The following is a 15,064-nucleotide window of genomic DNA, read 5'->3' on the forward strand; positions in this document are numbered from 1 at the left end:
TATTGTTGTGGGCACTCATGAAACGCTAGCCAGACCCTTTTTAGAAGTCGTTGGAAGTGCTAGTGTTTGGTTTACTTTCAGAGTGAGATCATTTTTCGAAGCCTGGACAGCATGTGGCTGGGCGCATTTTTTTTTAACACATGCTTAATCTTATATATTCCTTAGAACATTATGCATATTTTGCACACGACAGCAAAGACCTACTGCCATCTGCCTGGAAGAGGGACAACTGTTGCGATCCTTTGAGCGACACACTGCGCGTCCAGGTGGCGAGCGGCTTCCTGAAAGACTGCTGTGTACCACATGGAAGCACCCTGCCGCGGGAGGGCTGAAGGCGGCCCAGCGCTGCTCCTTCAAACTAGGTGAGATGCTGAAGGGAGCAGGCAACAGCTGAAGAAAACTTTGAATTTGAGATGTTTCCTGCACCAGGTAAATAAATACTGCAGTACCTGGGGTTGGTACTTACCTTTATGGTGCCCCCTACCCCATTTCCTCCTTCTCTGTGAATTCCCGTACTACCACTCACCAACAATGCACCTCATCTTTCTGTAGCACCTTTCTGACAAACATTTCATTTTTTATAGGGCTGCTCATCGTTTACTCACACTCAGTTCTGTGATCCGCATGGTGCACGTTCTTTGAGGCAGTCACATTAACCCTCTGCGCTGTATGGATAGCAGGAGTGCCCATGTGAGTGCACGGTGAGCGATGCACCAGTGTGAGAGTAGGGTAAGAGGAGTGACCGCAGGGTGAGTGAGGTGACCATATACATTTGGGTGCGGATGTATGTGCAGAGTGGGACGAATTAATGCATGGCTTGTGATGGGCTTGTTTGAGTGAGACTGCAGATTGAGCAGTGAGGGGGACATGTGAGTGAATTGTTACATGAGTGCAGGGTGAGTAGTGTGCTCGTGTAACTGTAGGGTGAGGAACAGGGTGAACAGCTCAAATTTATTGTGAGTGCTGAGGGATCACTGTCAGTGCAGGGTGAGCTGGGGAATGGCGTGAGCGCATGATGATCAGTGTGAGTGCATTGTGATCGCTGTGAGTGCAGGGTGAGCATGAAAGTGAAGGGCGAGAATGAAGAGTGAGTTGTCTGAATGCAGGGTGCATTCCCAGACACTTGAAGTAACTCAGCATGTTATTGACAGTGGCCTACGGTTTAAAATTTAAGTTAAACTATTGCTTTTATGGCATTAATCAGGAATCGAGGGTGAAGGAAATAAATAATGTGCTGATCCTGCAACAAACTTCTAGTCTTATCATTGGGGTTGCCAGCTCATTGTTTTGATGTTCCAGCCGGTACAATAATAAACAGTCACCGAAAAGCGTATTTTCAGCACTTATCTGTGCATACTTCGAACAGCAAATATAAAAAGTAAGCACTTTTTATTGTGTTCTAGGGCTGCTTGAATGATACATGACTGATAATTAAAGGGAACAAAAACAGAAAAGTCACATTACAAATGAATACATACTTTTTTATTTATAACCCTATTTACTGTCAAGACAGGTCTTTGCAGTCTTTTTGAAGAACACATGGCTGGCATTTGTCTTTTGGCAGCCCTATTCAATATTCCTTTTCATGAAATGCATTCTCACACTACGGAAAACGAATAGGCAGAGTAAGGTTATTGGAACCAGAAAAAAAAATAAGTCCCGGTAACCAGTGTACAAAGATATGCAAATGGTCTTTAAAGACCTGTGAAAACTCGAGCGTGCCGAGATAAGACTCCAGACACTGCCCAACCCACTGCAGTTCCAGCATCAAGGTAATTAGGAAAACAAAAACTGCTTTTCCTATGGAAACAGGATTCTAACTATAACTACTCAGTGGCTACTGCCAGTTGGTAAATATATACACTCAAAAAACAGGACAGCATAACAAGTACAAATTGCTAGTCTAGCAGAATAAAGGTCAGTCTATTCGTTTTGTGTAAGTAATTTGGCACATTTAGATAGTGTAGTCATCATATTCACCGCCACGGCCAGACTGGGAACAGAAACCACCTGGCGATTCCGCTTAACCGGCCCCCGGGGTGTGGGGCTGCTATTGTTATGCACCGCTGCCACTTTTGGGGGCCGATATTATAGGCCGGAATCAGGAAGCACACAGGCTCCCTTCACTAAGCCATGCACAACGCTGCAATGTAGCGTTGTGATTGGTCTGAGTGCCATGGTTCGGCGCTCAGAAGGGGAATGGTAGCCTGGGTATGTTCCTCACCAGGCTGTGCATTACAAGATGGCCGGCCAAACTCATGCGCATTTTGGAGTGCAGCAACCAATCCTCTCAGGGACATCACGGGAGCCCAGCCCCACCCAACGTGGCTGATACTAAAATAAAATGATAACAACAGATATAACTTCTATCATTGTCATTTTAATTTTGCTTTTACACTGCTCCGAGAGCAGTGGGGCGATGCTCCTCCCTCTATGCGGATAAGCCACCACTACCTTCATATAAAAATATGTTGCATGGAAGGCAGACCTGACTGCATGAAAATATTCACTGCATTTTAGGCCGGGGCGAAATACCCATTATGCTGGCATAATCTTGCGAGATTTCGGTAACTTTATTTTATGATAGTTGAGAGAAAGACCAGACTTTACGCTTTTAAACCACGTATTGTATTTATATACCATTCACTGTAAACATTTAGCACGTTTGAATGGTAATAACACAAATGACCACGCTGTTCGCAGCTGCTGTTCGCAGTACTTGTATTTTATTGTGCTATTTTTTGTGAAAATTAATGCAAGGCCGCATTTCACACTAAAACACCGCACCAAATGCCACATTTGCATTGTGTGTCATTACTCTCTTTTGCATAATTTTTCCAAAATTTCATCTATTTCCACAAATGCAAATTATTGGCAACCCTAGCTGTAGTGATGAGGAATTTGCGTAATAGACATACAGACTAGAAAAGCTGACTAAACATTTGAATTGTAATTGTAACAGTATATATTTGAACGTCCTGTTTTCTGTTTTGAAATTCCATACTTTAATACTACTCAAACTACCAAGATCCAATAGAAAAACTGTGCTCTGGTGAGCATATTGCACTAATGGCTGCAAAGATGATGACCTAGTAGATATCGGTTTTGGGAGGAAGAAGGAAGCAGTATTATTTGCTTCTGTATGTTTCTGCCAGGTGGCTTTGTTTGGACAGTTTTTTTTTTTTTTAGCAAAGCAGGACTGAGAACAAATGACCTCTCCTCACTCCATAAGACTGGATTAGTGATTACGTTGTATAACGTAGCGATGCTGGGGTGCGGTTCGACACATGGGCCGGCCGCTGAGGGGAGCCACAGAATGACTTCATTTTAACTGCTGACCCAACAACTATGTTTAGATGTGGAATATGGATGGGTGATTAAATATGATCAGGGTTTACCTAACATATCACCCTGATTTGCATATTCACGGTTTAATTGTTTATAAAACTTATAATCATTCTAGTACATACGATTCGTAAACAATTACTGCAAAATAAACAAAAATATAATACCATTTATTGTGTGTGCATACTAATTTGGGGGCACTAGGGTGAAGCCCTGCATTATGATTTCCTTCTGTTAAGAGAATCTCTGAAGGGTTGTCTGACTCCTAACACTTACTATCCAACAGAGCATAAACCACTAGAGACCGAGTGAGATACATCTGCCACTTCTTCTTTTCTCTGGAAAGGGTACATTTCTTTTTTAGACTAAGGAGATCTACAAGTTCTCACCCCAATAATATTAGTTTAACACTTCAACTCCCTGGGACAAAATGGGATCCTTGGAGTCACTGTCCCAAATATTGTCAAAACAAAAGCTACCCAACTAATCATACCATTCTAACTTGATTAAAGCATCCATGATGAAATAGGCTCATGGCATGACGTGTGGCTATACTGCACATTGTTCAGGAGCATTACCGGTGGTCAGTAATACCTAAGCAAAACAGGTAATATGTCTTACAATGTGATATTTCTCAACAAATCCACCATTCCACCGTAGTAATGTCACCACAACCTCGTTTAGAAAAGGCAGTGTTGCAGGAATTCAGCACATATACAGAACTATGCGCAGCAAACCAGGACCTCAGTGTGTAGTGGTGTACCAAAAGACCCACCTCGGTGCCCAGAACCCCAATCCGACTAGCTATAGTGTCTCATTCATTGTTTGTACTACAGTAGAGCTACCAATGATTAGACATCCTAGAAAATGTTACTCCGTCCCTCTAAGGATGAGTGGGAACAAGAACACTCTTTCGTTCAAACTCTCGTACTTACCCACAACATGAGTAAGTAGAGCCAAAGTATAGTTTAGAAAATGTTTATTTTAACTAACGTGCTCTAAAATGCAGTATACGAGCCAATACTAGCAGCAAAATGCATAAGATGAAACAAATTGGCATCGTTACAATTCCATATAGAACAAAAGGGGAAATCATATTATAATGATAGTGGAAACAGGACTATAGCGCCTTGCCACCCTCCCCGTGCTAGAAGCTAGTTTATTATAATTATAGAATACCTCCAGGTTTTGTCAGGGGGACCCCATACCACCGAGTTCAGATACAGGAATCTACATCTCCGGACAAGCACAGCTCTTCTATCCTGGAAAGCGTTTCTCCAAGTGTCCTAACATGCATGCAAGGCAATATTAAAAGCACTAGATTTTCAGTGTTGCAGCTGTGTTCTATGTTATGGTTATGGATGTGAGGCTGACCAAAGCAATTTAACGCAGCTCATTGTTTTTCGACCTTGAACACGCTGTGCAGACTAGGAGAACAGTGTACAGCTAGATATGTGAAAGCGAGCAAGCAAAGTGTTTACGAGAAACGTGCCATGTAGTAACGTGAGCAAAAAGCAGCAAAATGGCGGCCAAGTGTATATTAGCTTATGCTAACTTAGTAATGTCCGCCGGTGAACCCATATCATCACTACGCCCTCCCCATGGTCAGTCCAGTGGACAGTGGTATGACGAGAACACAGCTTTCATGAAGTCTGAGCAAGAATCAAGAGCATTCATATCAATGCAACCTCTGAATTGGCGATGAAAAGAGGGCTTGAAAGTGGAGAGCGGGGAAAGAAAAAGAAAGGAGAAAAAAAAAGTCTTGTGTCTAAAAAAGGCACACAAAAACAAAAGAAATAAATCCAGCACGGACGAGTGTTAGCCGAGTTAATCCAACAGAGTGTATGAACAGTAGGTTGCAATAGCCTCCAAGAGGAAGTCATTGTTATCGTCAGAAAAAAGAGATGCCATGCAATTAAGCAAAGTGAATGAACATATATGTTCTTCAACAATGGGCGCTTCCAGCACCATTAAAGGACAACTTGCGTGATACTCGATGTAACTCTGTTGTAGGAAATCCTGTGCCGCTGCACAGATATCCCATTCTGCCAAAACTCCCAGCGCAGACGCGCAGGCCATAATACCAGCACCGGAACATTCTTGCTCATGGGCCACTAAGGGACTCATTAGCAGTTCAAAATCCGTTGGGGGAAATGCCGTATTGAAGAGGCAAAGATCCAATGCACATTGAAAGGAGCAATCCAAACAGTTGAAGACAGGTTGCACACAAGTGTAGTAAGCAAAGCGAAAAGATAATCCATAACCCACGCTGAGTGTGGCCAGGGGCAGAGTACCGTAGCATTCAAGCATACGGTTACGGAGCATCTGTAGCCGGTCTTGGCTGTGCAGGGCCACAGGAAGAGCATCCATTTCGCAGTACGCAAATCACCAGCAGAATTCCAGCGGCTAAGGCAAGTAATAGTGGCAAGCCCCCGAAGACGCTGGAAAAAATAGAATGAATAAATGCCGGTATCACACCAAATATAGTTCGGAAAGAGGTCACAAGGCCAGAGCACACAACTTAAAAAAATTTGCCAAGTCTGCAGTGTTAGAAGCATTGAAGATAGTGTGAATCAATGCACCGAAATGTAGTGGAAGGTCAGTATTAAGAAGGGCTTGTACTTCTGTACGGGTGTTAGCCACGTGAAGGATGAATGTCTCACTGGCAGATGTGAGCGAAACTTCTTTTTGGGATAATAATGCTCTTATTCTGCTCAACTTGTTGAAGTCTGCCTTCAAGGTCGGAATGGAAGGCCAAATCGAGTTACGGAGCCTCCCTTGTGGGGGTGTTAAAAACACATTTTTACAACAAACCACCTGCTGTAAAACCGTCACAATGTAAGGGATACCGGCCAGCATGCCGCAGCATTCCTCATTATTTAAAAGCAAATAACGACCGTTTGCAAGCAGAGTAAAGGTTGGTGTAATAGCTGCACTGGAATACCTTTCAAAACACATGTCAGATTTGGGGCCGTAAGGTTACAGGCGCCATGCAATTGTATATATTTGCAAACAAGAAAGTGACCTATTGTCGTATCACATGATTCCCCAGTTAGGTATACCTCCTTGTCATCCCGTAGGCATCTGTATTTGAGTGGTAACGACCAAACTTCGTGTAGAAATGCACTGCCTAAGGGTTCGAAGCTGCCTAGTCGATAATGTTTCATGCATGAGGTAAATTTAAACAAGGAAAATGGGAGTGTTATAACCCCATGGATGAGCCAGACAGCTGAGTCTGTTTCGGCCACAGAGAATTGTAATGGATCTAACTTTTCAATATCTAAAAGAGAACATGTAGCATCCTTCATGGACATAAACTGCTGTTTGTTTGTCAAGTTAAAAGGCAAACATACATAGGAACAACTTAGGATCAGCAATTAAGAAGCATGTGTCTGGGAAGTTGGAGGGCGAAGCGCACCTGCACCCTGTTTCATCCGCTGAGCTACCTTGTACAATGTATACCAGGAGATTAACAAATGTAGTATGTTATCAGCAATGTTGTCAACATATATCAATTAAAAAAAAGAGGCAAAAATAAAGATTAAGCGTTCAAATAATCCCAAGGAACTTTCCCCATCTTTAGAGTCTGTAAAGTCCACACAAATTGCATAACTAAACGCAATTGATTTTGACCATGATACACAACAGAAACATCATCTTGTAAGATGTCAACAACTGATGAAACCATATTGTCCAATGTGTAAATGCGGGAACAAAGTGTGTTAATACTATTATCAACAACAGCAAGAACTTTCTCAAGATTAGCCTGGTCTATTGCCCTTAAACGTGAAGCTGCTTCAATTTGGGATAGCTTCCAGATTTCATTGTAAGCTGCATAAATAAATCTTTTTGATCTTGGACCAGCAGGGCCTTTTATAAAATCTGTCAAATCAATGTCACCCAATAATAACAACAAATGTTGTTTTACTGAAGTTAGTGTCGAGTGTTGTAACCAGTTTTTACATAACTTCCCAACAGAATAGGTAGTAACTGAATGGGAGCTAGAAAAACGAGGATCAGGCCTATCCTGTGTGTAACTAGGAGCCATGTCATGGAAACAAAGTTGGCAAGCATCCGAACTAGTCTGCCAAACCAACTAACCTAGGGGGTCCAGACTAGAAAAATTAAAGGTGTCATTGTTAAATATTGGTTGTAATTCAGCAATGGAATAATTAGTATAACTGCTCCAGTTCAGATATTCAGCTAGAGCAGCAATAGCAGGGGCATTCATTTGCTTCGAAGTAGCCAATCCAAAACAAGTAGTTTGATAAATGGATTAATTTAAAAACAAAATTTGTGTCAGGATTAGGCATGCGCGGTGTAACGCCTCTGTGCCTCTCACCTGCCAGGATCTAGAACCCCAAACAGATGTAAGATCTATTGTGGACTTCCACAGATCATAGCCACCCACGACAAATTATCAATAAAGTATTTGGAATATAATAATTTAGTGTGGGTGAGAATTACCTTGGAATTAGATGAAGCATTTAATTTAATATAGAATGACTCATATGTGAATGTTTTAAAAAATGTTTTAGAGTTGCCTTCCAATGGATCCGGGCAATGTTCCTACTGTGTGTAATTAAAAACATTTCTAAATGTGTTAGCTTTATGCAGATAATGATTACCATAATGCTGATAGCAAAATAAATCTGCATTATTCACAGTATTCAAATACAAATCTTCAGCATCAAATGCAGCATAGTATTTTAAACCAGAGAACAAAGATTGTAAGGCTTGTACGTCCCAATCATCAGACCGTATGTTACGTTTCACTACATCACCCATTGAAACACGAAGTACATTTGGTGCATTAATTATCTCTGAAGGGCCATGGATTTGAAAATCTACTGCATCCCAAACTATGCCGTCTGTAACTGGCCAGGCGGTGATGTTGACAAAAGTCTGGTCTCTTTTCATAATGTGAGAAGAAGAGTGCGGAGCTAAGGTTCCATCAACCAGTTTAACAGCAAAGCATTCAGGAAGGTAGTGACCATTGATTAGAAGGAAAAAAAAGTCACAAAACCAATGGACATGAACAAAAAAATGGCGATGAGCACCAACCAGATGTATGTCCAAGGCGGAACCAAATAAGTTCGTTTAAACCAGGCTACAAAAATAGAAAATTTGGAAGGGGCCAATGATGACGTGGAATGCGAGTCCAAGGAAAAACGTCATTCATTAATGGCCTCCGGTCTCACCCCAGGCAATGGCTCGGCAGTTGGATAAGCATATTCAGTTTCTTCATTATGAGTGGAAGCAGGCGGGATTAGCAAAGGATTATTAACAGAGTCCATCTCAATGGCAGTGTCAGCCTGCATGTTGTTGAAAGCGGGTAAGCCTGGATCTCTCGATACTGCATTGGTGGACACTGCTGGTGTGATGCTATTCAGGATCAGCCAGATGTTGTAGCTTGACATTGTTCACTGAGATGTATCTGTTGTCTTTTCGACCAGGAAGTGGTGGTAAAATGACTGTACGAGTACCCTTCACTCCAAGCATTGGGACCGGTGCACGATAAGAGGGGTCAAACTCTTTCTTGTTCTCCACTTTCTCTCGGACCAGGTCGACGATTTTGGGTAGCCAGCCGACTACCAGAATCTGCAGCGGAGCATCAGTGGGAGAGGGTAAATGTCCCTTCGCAAGACTGTCAAGGGTCTCTTGTAGTTTCTGTAATACAGCAGAATGATTATCTATATCAAAGGATGCGGCAGATCCCGCCATGTCTAGATCATCAAGCTCTGGCACAAACATTTTCATGCCGAAGATCATTTCGTATCGGGTCCGCCCACCCAGAGATCTTCTAGGGAGATTATTTAGTGCACGTTGTACGCTATACAAATGGGCGTACCAGTTCCTGCCAGTCCCTAGGACCCTGGCTGTCAAGGATTGCTTTAAGTCACGGTTCATTCGCTCCACAACTGAATTGCCCTCAGGCCTGTATGGAGACAAATTTTGACCTGCACCCCCAAAGACCTAATGGTATCCTTGTATGTCTTAGAGGCGAATGCCGGACCCTGGTCTGAATGGAAGGTGCCACATGCAAAAATTCCCACAAAGACATGCAAATCCCTGATAACAGTTCGGGCGTCAGCACTGCGTTGTGGCCAAACCCATAGAAAGCGTGTGCACGAATCAACTGCAACTAAGATGAACTTATAGGCAGTATCTGAAGATAAAGGACCGCAGTGATCTAAATAAACACAACCGAAAGGTTTATTAGAAATGCATAGCTGTGTTTGTGGTGGGCGCGTTGCCGTAGATGGTTTAATCTGCTGACAAATGTCACAAGAAAGTACGGGTTTGTTTATATAAGCCGCGCCACCAGTAACGCTGCTGCAAGATAGAAACAGTAGCAGACACCCGCATGCGCCAAAGCCATGCCTTCGTGTGCGGCTGTTATCAGTGAAGGTCTGCGGTCCGCGTTGGGTATCAACCTGTCACCAATGTCGTTAATTCACACATAAGGAACATTATCGGGACTTAAATGATAAGAGTATTTGGAAGGAAACCCTGCGGGTAATCATCTCCCTTCGCAGTTGCAGCTATTGCTGCTAAAATGTCATTATCAATCTTATTCATGGATCTTGTAACTGCTGCAACTGAACACGTGGCTACTGCTGATTTGGCAGCTTCATCTGCCAAACTGTTGCCAATTGTGTAAACTCCTACGTGCTGGTGCCCAAGAGTATGAATTACATGTGTGAGAGGCAGACGTCCTTTAAGGTCTGCGCCTCGAACCCAAAGCATTTTATGTATAATTGCGCTGCCTTTAGAATCACGGTAGTCATTTTGAGAACAAAAGAATAAGTTGTCATTGAATGACTGAACACAGTAGTAAGAATCGCTTACAATTAAAGTAGTCACATTTGGATCTGCAAACTCCAGTGCTAGTACCAAAGCACGCAGCTCCACTAATTGGGCTGGACAGTCTCCTAGTGCCTGCGTATGCACAACACTGGAGTTGAACTCTCCGTTTACTATGGTACCTGCCACTATAGCACAGGCCGCCGAGTAAGAATGCTTCGACCCGGTCGACGGTTGCGCTGTACCGTCGGTGTAAATGATACATTGGTACTGCTCAAGGGGGCGCATTGACAAAGGAGGAGGATGAACAATTTCATACTGCAAGAACTCCCGTGTACGCAATGGCGAGTCAAAAATAAATGTGACATCCGGAGAGGTCAACGATGTGGCCCATTGTATCCAACGGGGATGCAAAGCCTTTGAGTTTGGTACACTCGCCTTTGTGACCACTTCAAGAGCGGGACATGGTGTTACAACGAAAATCAGTTTCCCCTGCACCAGTGCGCGTTCCTTTAGGATCGCTGTGGAGCAAATTATTAATAATCTGCTGGTGCAGGGCCACACCATTCCGCCACGGGTTCTTATCAAGTAAGGAGGAAACTACACTGGAGCGAAGTCAAACCATAGGTTATTTATTTAATCATTCATGAATGGGTCTCCATTTGGCAAGTACCATCTAGATACCCAAGGAGAGAGCACACTGCATGATGGTTACATGGGCTTTTATAGCAAAGATCACAGACAAGGAACACCCAGAGGTAAATAGAGCTCTGCAAATGAGTTAAGGCAAGAATCGACAGCCTCGGTGTTTTGTGCAATTTCTACGTCCTAAGACTGAACTTCAAGATATGTTATCTGAGTAGACTTTACTTGTGGATTAACCATTGCCTGAAAACCCTTGAGCAGATTGCTAGCTGTTCTTTTGTGCTGACTTTGCATGTTTACGCAGCCTACAATGTCTCAATTTAGATTCGTTACCTAATGTTTATGCAGGTGTGGTGTCAAGGATCGAGCCAGGCTCATAATAGGGCTGGGGTGAAAATGGATGAAGCACAGCTTAATTAAAAAACGAGAGGATTCAGATTTTACATTTTCACATCGCTATCTGGACAACAGTTAATATTTTTTCAAAAGATGAAAAACACAGTTCTGCTGAAGTGTACAAATGTGATTTGTAAGCAATTGGTACTGTGTCACCTTCATTAAACGTTAAGTAAGTGAAACCGATATTGCCTGGGACAATTCGTATCACCAGGTTTGTATGGTTATCACGAGTCAACAACAATTTAGATTCCAGAAGATTAGACTGCAAAGATTGCAGTATAGTAGAATGTTCCGGAAGCCAGCAGGCTTTTGAAAAAGTAGGTTGTATCAAAGCATACAAAGGCATGATACACTGGGCATAATCGGAAATGTAAGTTCGACTGAAATGTAAAAAACCCAGCAAAGATTGTAGTTTTTTCATTGTAGTCGGAGGGCGCAAACATGCAGATTTTTCCAAGAAGTGAGGCGCTAAGCCTCTTTCTTCATTGTTGAGCTTGTAGCCCAAAAACAACACTGTGTACTCTGCAATGTGTGATTTTGCAAAGTTACATTTATAACCGTAGTCCGCAAACAATACTATGATGCGATCCACGCGACGAAGATGCGCCCATAACTCGTTGTCATTTAGGTAGATATCATCAACGTACGAGTATGCATCTCCGTCAATGCAGTCTAACAAAGAGACAACACGGGTGGCAATTACACCGGGCTATTTTTGTAGCTCATGGCCAAATGCTTAATGACTGCTTTCAGGGGATAGATTGTGTGTGAAAAAGCTGTTGGAAATGCCTAGTGTAGTTTTATATTTTTTACGAACAAGACTGTCGACTAACGCAGAACTATGGGTATTCTGCAACGTAAAGGTCCGACAATGTGAGTTCAAATGTCGGTAATCTAAAACTAAGTGGTACGACCCATCGGGTTTTGCTACTGTAAAAAGAGGGTTATTCACCGGTGACACACATGACGCAATTACTCCTTGATATTCTAGTTGCTCCAGAATTGCAGAAACGGGAACTTTTGCCTCCCGCCGGAGGGGATATTGGGGTTGTGGTTGTGGCATAGACCGTAATGGTATCTCATGCGGGGGAGAATCTTTATCCCAGCCTGTTGCGGGGATTCTGCTCATGCACAGAACTATGCACAGGAAACCAGGACCTCAGTGATTTGTGGTGTACCACAAAACTCACCTCAGTACCCAGAACATAGGGGTAGTAATCAGAGACACAGAAAAGTTTAAAATGTTTATTTTTAACTACGTGTTCTAAGATGCAGTATTTTGGCTAACATAAGCAGGTGAATGATTAGAAATAAAACAATCAGCATTGATACAATTCCATAAAACACAAAGGAAGAAATCATGTTATAATGATAGTGGAAACAGGTCTTATAGCGCCTTGTGTACCACCCTCCCCTGGCTAGAAGCCAGGTTTATAATAATAGAAGGTCTCTAGGTTTGAATGGGGAACCCCATACCTCCAAGATCAGCTGGGTGAATTACATCACAGGATCAGCAACGCTCTCTGTAGATGGAAAGGTGTTCTACAAGTGCCAGCATTATGCATGCAATTCAATATTAAAGGCACCCGAGTTTCAGATATTTGCAGCTGTAAGTGTGTTGTGTCTAGAGCGTGGGCCGATCAACCTGAAGCAACAGCATACATTGTTATTTGACCTTGAAGACTCCTGCACACAGTGTACAGACTAAGATCGCGGTGTAAGTCTAGAGATGTGAAAAACAGACTGTTCTCATGTAAAGAAAAGCAAGCAGTCTAACTTACAATAACAGATGCATGTAGTGTTGTGTGCAAAAGCGGCCAAGGGGCAAAATGGCGTTTAAACTTCTAATACGCTTATGATAACATAGCAATGTATGCAAGCAGAACTCTGTCTTCACTACACCCTCCCCTGATCGGACCACGAACCTACAGGAAGCAATTTAGGAACGCAGAGTTCAAGTTCGAGTGAGACAGAACCAAGTTCATAGTTTGCCAAAACCGGATATTTGAAAGTGATAAGTTTGAAGTTGTGAGGTAAAAAAATCATAGGCTACGAAGATGGACATGAGCCAATTCAATCCATCAGCGTGTAGACACAGTATGTTGCAACAGCTTACAAGAGGAAGTCATTATTATCGTCAGTAAAGGATTCAGCCATCCAATTTAATAAAGGAAATGAACATACATGCACTTCGATAGCCGGAGCCTCTAGCACCATCAGAGGACAACTTGCGTGTTCTTCGAGGTAACTTCATGCCAGGAAGTCATGTGCCGCTGCACATATATTCCAATTCCCTAGAATTTAATGCGCAGCCGCGCAGGCCATAATCCCAATACCAGAACAGTCCAACTCATGAGCCACTAAGGGACACATCAGTCGATCATAATCCAGGGCAGGAGACACCGTATTGAAGAGGCACAAATCCAAAGGCCACTCAAAGGAACAATCCAGTCAGTGGAAAACAGGTTGCACGCAAGTAAAGTATGAGAACCGGCAGGACAATCTATAGGCTACACTTAAGGTGGCCAGAGGTAGCGTTCCATAGTATTCAAGCATCCGGTTGCGAAACTGGAGCAGTCGGTGTAGGCTGTCTTGTGACACAGATTGTGCAGCCATTACGGAGCAAACAAATCAACAGCAGCACACCGGCAGCCATGGCGAGAATGAATGGTAAGCCGCTGAAGATGCTCGAAAAAATAAAATGAAAAAATGCCGGTATCACACCAAATACTGTTTGGAACGAGGTAACAAGGCCGGAGCCCACAATTTTGAAAAAATGCGCCAAGCCAGTTGTTGACCAAGCATTGAATATAGTGTGGATTAGAGCACCAAAATGAAGTGGGAGATCGGTATTCAAAAGCGCATGCACCTCGTTGCGGGTGTTGGCTACGTGAAGGACAAATGTTTCATGAGAAGAAGTAAGGGCGACTTCTTTAGAGCCCTTATTCTGCTCATCTTGTTGAACTCTGCTTTCAAGGTCGGTATGGAAGGCCAGATGGATATATCGAGTCCCCCATGCGGGGGCGGGAAAAGCAAATTTTTACAGCAAACTACACACTGGGAAACAGTTACAATGTACGGAATCCCTGCTACAACATGCTTCATTATTAAAAAGCAAATAACTACCGTTAGCTAGTTATGTGAAAGTGCGTGTAATCGCTGGCACTGGATTTCCCTTTAAAATGCAAGCTAAATTCGGGGCTTGGATGTTACACGCGCCGTGTAATTGTATATTCTTGCATACTAGTGAGTGATCAGGCATAGAAGTGCACTCCTCTCCTTCTAAATAAACTTCTTTTCCCTCTCTCAGGCCCCTGTATGTGAATGGGAGTGACCAGACTTCATGGAGAAAGGCGCTACCTAATGGTTCACATCTGCCTAAGGCATGGTGTTTCATACATGAACTGAACTTAAACAAGGGAAAAGGCAGTGTTATTAACCCATGAATGAGCCATACAGCCGAGTTAGATTCGGCCACAGAAAATGGTAAAGGTGCCAACTTTTCCATATGCAAAAGCGAATATGTCGCATCCTTCATGGACATAAACTGTTGTTTATCAGTCAGATTAAACAGTAAAAACAGAGATGAGGTATTCATGTAGTCCCAGGGAACTTTCCCAGACTTCAATGTTTGTAAAGTTCATGCAAAGTGCATTATAGAACGCAATTGATTTTAAACATGGTATAAAACACACGTTATACTGTACAATATCCACAACAGATGAAACAATATTATCCAATGTGTAAATTCTGGAAGAAAGGGTATTAATGCTATTATCAATGACAGCAAGCACTTTTTCCAAATTAGCTTGATCAATAGTCCTCAATCTAGAAGCAGCTTCAATTTGAGATAATTTCCAAACTTCGT

General features: G+C 42.7%; 1 protein-coding gene across 4 annotated transcripts in view; it reads left to right on the forward strand.

Moving 5' to 3' along the window:
- Positions 1-15,064, forward strand: part of KLF8 (KLF transcription factor 8) — a 763,154-nt gene that overhangs the window by 621,026 nt on the left and 127,064 nt on the right. The window contains exon 4 of one of the 4 annotated variants that reach the window (XM_085630700.1): positions 166-362. The exons of the other annotated variants lie outside the window; for them this stretch is intronic. The gene's annotated coding sequence lies outside the window, so the exon portion shown is untranslated. The remainder of the gene's footprint in view (positions 1-165; positions 363-15,064) is intronic. 4 annotated transcript variants of the gene reach the window in all.

The sequence above is a fragment of the Triturus cristatus genome, chromosome 10 (assembly GCF_964204655.1).
Source record: "Triturus cristatus chromosome 10, aTriCri1.1, whole genome shotgun sequence".
Taxonomy (NCBI): domain Eukaryota; kingdom Metazoa; phylum Chordata; class Amphibia; order Caudata; family Salamandridae; genus Triturus; species Triturus cristatus.